Source organism: Arachis hypogaea, chromosome 7, assembly GCF_003086295.3.
Source record: "Arachis hypogaea cultivar Tifrunner chromosome 7, arahy.Tifrunner.gnm2.J5K5, whole genome shotgun sequence".
In the NCBI taxonomy this organism is placed as follows: Eukaryota; Viridiplantae; Streptophyta; class Magnoliopsida; order Fabales; family Fabaceae; genus Arachis; species Arachis hypogaea.
In genome coordinates this window covers 29,722,402-29,730,249 of record NC_092042.1, presented here as the reverse complement: position 1 = coordinate 29,730,249, position 7,848 = coordinate 29,722,402, and the positions used below count along the sequence as shown (strand labels likewise).

The window sequence follows — 7,848 nt, the reverse complement described above, 5'->3', positions numbered from 1 at the left end:
CAACAGAATAATATAATTATAAGTAGCCAAATAAATCACTTTTATATAAGCCTCATCTATTCTTATTCCCTTCTTATGAATTAAAGATATGTGGCAACTAACGTCCCAAATACTCAATTACTATAGCAACACTCATTGGATGCCTATGTGAAAATTAGCATGTCATGCATTAATCAAATTACAAATACTATCTAATGCTGCTGGATTTTTTTTATATCATTCGACTTCCACGAGTGCGTTTATGATAATTAATCAATTTTGTGCTTTTTTATCCTGTGGAATGTGTACTAGTTCTATGCTTTCATTTTTTGCTAATGCCACTTACACACATCAATCTCTTCTTATTCATCTGTGACGTTGATTGTTGGTATTATTTTCTGTTTGACATTACCCATATGACCAGTTTTTGTTCCTGTCTTGTTCCCGGTGAACATATACAGTGTTACACTATTAAATTACAGATATAAATGCATCATACCCAGAAAAGTAAGATGTATATTTTGCATTGGGGATCCAATGAGAGCAAGAGCAGAAGCAGGTGAATAGTAGTGAACACAAGTTTGCTTTTTATATGTTCAGTGTCGGCAATTGCAGCATAACTAGTAGCTAGCAATAGGAATAAGTTTAGGTATACTACGTAATAATCTATTTAATTAATGTTGCCCTCCCAAGTGTTTGATTTTGATGTATTCACTTAATTTCATTTGTAGATAGTTGTAACTCAGATCTGCATCACTTGCCCTCTATTCTAATATACTACTACTAGTTGTATATATTTGTGTTATACTGCACTTACTAATCTATTTAGGCGTTCCTGCAGTTGTTGGAAGATCTGCATTTATTTTTACGTTAATCCTACTGAGTTGTTATCCCTTCCTTTTATAAGTCAAATTCACTTCCTTATTTACTCTCAATTCTCAGTATTTGAATCACAAAATATTTCCATAAAGATTATGGATTCGCCAGAATAGTTTCTTCATGAAACTGTGAATTTCTGCTTATATTGTCAGTATTGTATTTATTATTTGTTTTTCTTCCAGAATATGGTGTACTACAAAATATCACATTGTGATGGTCGGATAACTAACCCAGAGCAAAGAATTGCAGCGATGTGCCAAGGTTCTGCTCAGAGTTAAGTGAAATTGTTCGGGATGATTTAACTGCACTAACTGATGGACTTCTATACACTTGGCGCTGTGTTCATATGCAAGTCCAAAATATGTCTTCTGGATATTGGTACTACCATAATTGAAGTTTTCTGTTATGCAGATGTCTCATTGACAGTTACTGTTAACATTTTTTCTAGATATGTTGCTGATGGCTGGAGACTGTCAGACAAATGTTACGCAGAAATCAGTCTTTATATTCTCAATAAATGCTGTTTCCTCTTTAGGGCTATGTACTTGTAGCTGGGACCACAATCAGAAAATTCTCTCCTCCATTTGGTAAACTAATGTCCAGAGAGCAGCAATTGGAAGGAGACTATCGACAGCTCACTCGTGATTGAGGACTCACTCGGAAAGTATAGCATTTTATGGTGGAGAGATGAGAGAAGAAGCCCATATTCAGCAGAAGTTTAAGACCTTGGTTAGGCATTTGAGTAGTGTCCTACATGACCATTGGTGGTTTGGCATGATTCAGGACTTTTTATTGAAGTACCTTGGTGCTGGCAGTTGCTGTTATTCTGATAATTGAGCCTTTCTTTTCTGGCCATTTTTTCTCTTCCAAGTAATGCTTGCCAATTGTCGCATAAAATCCAAATATGGTGAAAGAAAGCAGAAGTTTTAACGTTTAAAAGGAACAACTTAGAAAAAAATCATAATGATACCCACAACTCCACAAGCCAAGTATGAGTACAACTCTGTGTTACTAACAAAAAGTAAGTTTCATATACATTTGATTAAGTTGTGGCATGCAAGAATATGAAGTGAAATCCTGAGTTGTTCATTTGACCTGTATTTTTAAAGAAAAAAAAAAAGAAAAGAAAATACAAGAAGTCATATGCATCATCTTCCCAAGCATAAATACAAAACTGGGAAAAATGTGCATGTGAAACTGTTACATTGGGAGGGAGAAAATGTGCACTTTTAAATGAACAACAATTACTTCGATTTCATCTTGGACCTCTTTGCACGTTTAGAGGCTAGAAACCAGCATCATCCCTAACAAAACTCCACCAAAGTAACGAAAGAACAGTGGAAGCCAACGACAGAGCATGAGCATCTATAAGCTTGATACGGTGGAAAATCGAATGCTTGCAGAGCAGTGAAACAATGCTGCCGAAAATAACTAACAAGACCTTCCATCGCGATGGATGTTGATTGATAACACCCCAAATTGTCCAGACTGTAAGCTGCATTACAATCAATACTGACAAATAGTCTTATTCCATCCTGTATGGTTAGAGTAATGAGAATGTCACAACATAAACAACACAAATAGGGAGAGGGTGGGGGATATTTTTTTTTGCAGAGGAGGGGGGGGGGGGGGAGTTGAAATGAAAGCTATAGCTGCATTTGGATTCTGTTTCTGAGACAAAAATAAAAAACCATTAGAAACATAAACTCATTTGGTGTTGAGATAAAAATAAAAAAAGTATTTTTTTCTATCCAAGAAACATAAAATTGTATTTTTCGTGGTTACCAAAGTGGGAACAAAAAATATTTGTTTCTATCTTTGTCATTTTGTCTTTGTATTTCTTAGTTAGAGACAGAATCCAATATAGCATATAAGTATATATAAATGCACCAGATTATGATTCAATATCGAATCATATAACATAAAATTGTTTTAAAGGGATAATTATAGGGAAGACATACCAAAGTCTAGCATAAAACAGTTGTACAATATGTGAGTGGTCACAAAAGATGTCAATGGAGCAGAAATCATAACTCTATTAGCCTCATTGCTTATATTAAGGTTCTTAATATGGCCAAAATAAGGGAGAATCCCACAAGAGCCACAGTAGATGAGTGGTCCAACTTTCTGTTAACTCCATATCTCTGTTTTTCAATGAGGCACACAAATAATTTAATTAGTTTAGAATAAAAAAGGGGAAAATGTATTGGCAGCAGCATATAGTAATTGTTGGAAAACATCTAACAAATTTATTACTATGATTAATATATAATATAAATTTAGTAGGTAGGATTATTGGAAGGAGGTTTTCAAGAGTAATACAAGCATCATAATAACTTGAATTAAACTAATTTTTATGTGAATAACTAAAACTAGTAAAGTAAAATTTGAGGCACACAAAGTGAATGCGACAATTTAAGAGCAATGATGTACCATTTACTTACGAAATAATTATCTTTAATTTGATTAGCCCCATATAAAAAATGAGATTATAAGTTGCCAGGAAGTCTTTGCCAAATACAACTAGAGGAAAGTTGAGTTTAAGGACAAGATTTGTGCTTAAAAATCAAATTAAATTACATGAAATTCAGGTGTACAGTTCTCACATTGTACCTAATAATAAGTCAATCAAACTAACTTCCAAGACAAGTTATACATAATATAGTCACAAGTTTTCAAACTAAATCTTCGACTCACCGACTGTGATGAACGGCACACCAAAAGAAGGCATTCACCGATAAGAATCCATAGACATGCCACAAACCAGCATATCCATAATGTGCTTTCTTGCCAACTTTAGAGGCAACTTATTCTTTAGAAGTGAGATGAATGATACCCAACCATGAAAATGCATTGCAAGATTGAGAGCAAGTAAAGCCACAGATGCAGGCTCCTGAGTAAAATACACCCTGGATTTGTTAACAAAAAATTCTAATATTACTAGACACTAACTCCGATTGAAAATATAGGTTTCATGTGGATTTTGTAGAATAAATGGACAAAAGTACACATGAAAGAGTTTAAGATAGACAAAACTACATACCAAAGTTCGTAATATCAACTACACCCAAAATATTGATTTCGATGGATAAAATTACACTCTATACTTTACGAACCCACTAATGCATGACACTTTTAACCATAAAAAAATAATATTTCGCGTGTACTTTGATATTTATGAATTTTTGTGTGTACTTTTGTTCATTTAATTTTTGAAGTGTACTTTTATCTATTATACGATTTCGTATATCAGATAAAAAAACATACCAGAAATAGCATTTAAAGGCTGTCTTTGAGGACAGACACAAATATTTCTGTTCTCGTTTTTAATAAGAAGGATGGAAAATAAAATAATTTTCTGTCCTAGAAATAGAAAACTACACAACCAAGTGAATTTTTCTTTATTAACAAACCTGAATCCCATATATACACTTGTAAGGCCATTTGCCATTATATTTATAGGATCATGATGATCAAGTAATGCTCTTTTCTCCTCTCTATCAATCATGCAATGGTACTGACAATTGTTTTTGCAACTCCCTTTTTTCCATTGCACAATAAGCTTTTCTATCAAGTTTCTTGAATGATTAAGAGGGACTCCGTTTAAAGAAATTGTACACTCTGGAAAGCATTTTCCTCCTACACACCCTGTCTCCCCACATTCTGTCACACAACTCCTGATATTCAATTCAAACCAAAGACATAAATTCACGTAATAATGCCTCATAATTTGTTTTTACATAAAGATTAGAGTTATGTACCTATAATTCTGATCAGCATCTCCAGCACTTGCGTTTAATACTGGAATGGATGACGAAAGAACCAAAAGAAAAGCAGCAACATAACAACAATCTAACATCTGGTGTCATAATATTTGCAACCCAAGATCCAAACATATCAGCAAAAAAATGCAAATTCTACCAAAGTTGGTAATATTCTCATGTCACATACAATGCTTATCATGCATATGGACATAATCAAAGTCATATGAATATTGTTTTTATCAAAGGAAACAAAATAATCGTACCAATCACAATTTAGAGAAATGTTTCAGGTTTTTCAAATTAGACTAAATTCATATTCTTATCTTGTTTGCTATTTGAGAAACTTTTGAACTTGTTCGTTTTGTTCTTTTATAAAACCAAAAGAAATTGATGTCAACATAACAAATAAAAAATTGAAAAAAAACCCTAATAGTGAAACCACCTAATCAATGTATTTGAATTAAAAAGGACAATGCTATCTGTATTTTATTTTAAGTGCATTATATGAATTTCTTCTTATGTTGGTTGTATCACATTCAACTTCGTTGTTCTATTGAATTATTTAGAATCTTTCACTTTTCCTGTAAAAAAAAAAAATGCTCCTCTATTTCTTCCATAATTGATTATAGAAAACACCATGTGAAATAATCAAAAGAATTTGACAAGAAGACAAAGCAAACAAAGAGAACGATAAAGCGAAAGAGGGAGGGGGAATTTCACCTTTGTGGTGGCGAACATTGGATGCAGCAAAAAAGAGTTTTTAGTAGTAGAAAATATAATGAAGAGGTAGAAAGAATTATAAAAGAAAAATGGCGAAAACTAAGGGGAAAATGTGCTTTGTTTATTTCCCAGGTGGGGATTTAATTTGCAAATAAAGCCTTCTTTTCATTTCTAATATTTTAGGCATGTTATCTTTTGTTTCATAATTCTATTATTGTACGTACTATATTATTAGCCTTGTAATATGGTGTTTCATAATTTCATATATGAATGACCACGTATATTGGTAGACTAATACGGGCTTTAGGATGTGGCCTTGCTATTTACCTGGATAAAAAGAATTCAGTACAACGTTTGTGGCAGAAAGTATTAGATATCAAGAAATACTTGAAGTGTTAGTAGGTCTCAATTTGTAAGTGAGTTTTAATTTAGCTTCTAAAATTTTAATTATCTTTATTTAGTTTTAAACTTTGTTAATATGATTTGTGCTGGTTTTTGAAATAATTTTTTATGTATAGACTTTAATAAAATGCTAATGTGAATAGCTAAATGCTACACTAGACTCTATAAAATGATATTATTTTAATTTTGATATTTAAATAGCTCTAAAAATGACATCACAAGTGGTGTTATTAAAATTTTTCTCACAAAATAAGTAATACGGTGTTGTTTTTGGATTTTTTTATCACTAAAATCAAAACTACTTCATTTTACAAGTTCTAATGTGACATCTGACAGTTCATATTAGTACTATATTAATGTTTGTGTTCCGAAAATTGTCTCAAGGACTAATGTGAGTCACATTTATAAAGCTTAAGGACTAAATAAAGGTAATTGATGTAACGATTTAATTTTCGAAAATACGAATTTTTTCCTGAAAAAATGGAGTTTTTTTGGAAGTTCAGTGAAGCAAGCACCTCCACTACATCATCAAGCACCTCAATCTACATCATCATTGTATCATCAACAAGTAAGCACTTCTACTAAGCTAAGCTCGTTGACTCCATTGCGAAAACCTAGTTTTTTAGGCATTTCGGCTAGGAATTTGAAAATTCTGATTTTCATGGTTAGACTTAGTTTAACAAGTCGGATTCGAATCGTGAGAGAAACAACTAATAGTATAATATCATTATTGTATTATTATTTTACCTGTTTAAGTATTATTATATTAATATTTGACATACTTTAATTAAAACAGAAGATAAGTTAAATAATATAATAATTAGGCTCAAAATCTACTGGTGTAGGTTAATGCCAGTACTTTTTGATGCACTTACCGATGCTAATGCTTCATTATATACCTTCTATTCTCATAATTATCAAGTAAGTAGTGTCATTTATACTAGTAACTTAAATGTTTGTCTCCAGATATCTTGTCATTTGTATTCTAATACAACTAGTTTTAGTAATTATCCTTCTGAGATATTTTGGCATCAGCATAAGGTGACTAAGCACCCTTAAGCCACGGCCTCACTCTCATCATTTGACATCCAGCTGCTATCTTCTTCTTTGACCCTTGATCTTTAAATGATGCTATCCCGAGGAAGATACCTAAAGGCGAGCCGTAATGGCCTCATCTTCGGCAGGCTCTTCCGTTTTTTTTACGTCGTGCTGACCCTCGTTCTTTAAATGACGCTATCTTGAGGAGGACAACTAAAGGTGAGCCGTAATGGCCTCATCCTCGGCAGGCTCCTCCGTTTTTTTTCTATTTTTTTTACGTCGTGCTGACCTTCGATCTTTAAATGACGCTATCTCGAGGAGGACACCTAAAGGCGAGCCGTAATGGCCTCATCTTCAAAAGGCTCCTCCGGTTTTTCTTCTGGTTTTTTTTACGTCGTGCTGACCCTCATTCTTTAAATGACGCTATCCCGAGGAGGACACCTAAAGGCGAGCCGTAATGTCCTCGTCTTCGGCAGGCTCCTCCGGATTTTTTTGTCGTTCTTCTTACATCGTGCTGACCCTTGTTATTTAAATGATGCTATCCCGAGGAGGACACCTAAAGGTGAGCCGTAATGGCCTCATCTTCAGCAGGCTACTCCGGTTATTTTTTTCCATTTTTTTTACGTCGTGCTAACCCTCGATCTTTAAATGACGCTATCCCGAGGAAGACACCTAAAGGCGAGCCGTAATGGCCTCATCTTCAGTAGACTCATCCGGTTTTTTTTCCCGATTTATTTTACATCGTGCTAATCCTCGTTCTTTAAATGACGCTATCCCGAGGAGGGCACCTAAAGGCGAGCCGTAATGCCCTCATCTTCGGCAGGCTACTCAGGTTATTTTTTTTTCTTTTTTTTTACGTCGAGATGACCTTCGATCTATAAATGACGCTATCCTGAGGAGGACACCTAAAGGCGAGCCGTAATGGCCTCATATTTAGCAGGCTCCTCCGATTTTTTTCCTATTTTTTTTACATCGTGCTGACCCTCGTTCTTTAAATGACGCTATCCCAAGGAGGACATCTAAAGGCGAGCCGTAATGGCCTCTTCTTCGGCAGGTTACTCTGGTT

General features: G+C 34.0%; 1 pseudogene; it reads right to left on the bottom strand.

Moving 5' to 3' along the window:
• Positions 1-2,143: 2,143 nt before the first annotated feature.
• On the bottom strand, positions 2,144-5,472 carry LOC112701340 (uncharacterized; annotated as a pseudogene).
• Positions 5,473-7,848: the final 2,376 nt, after the last annotated feature.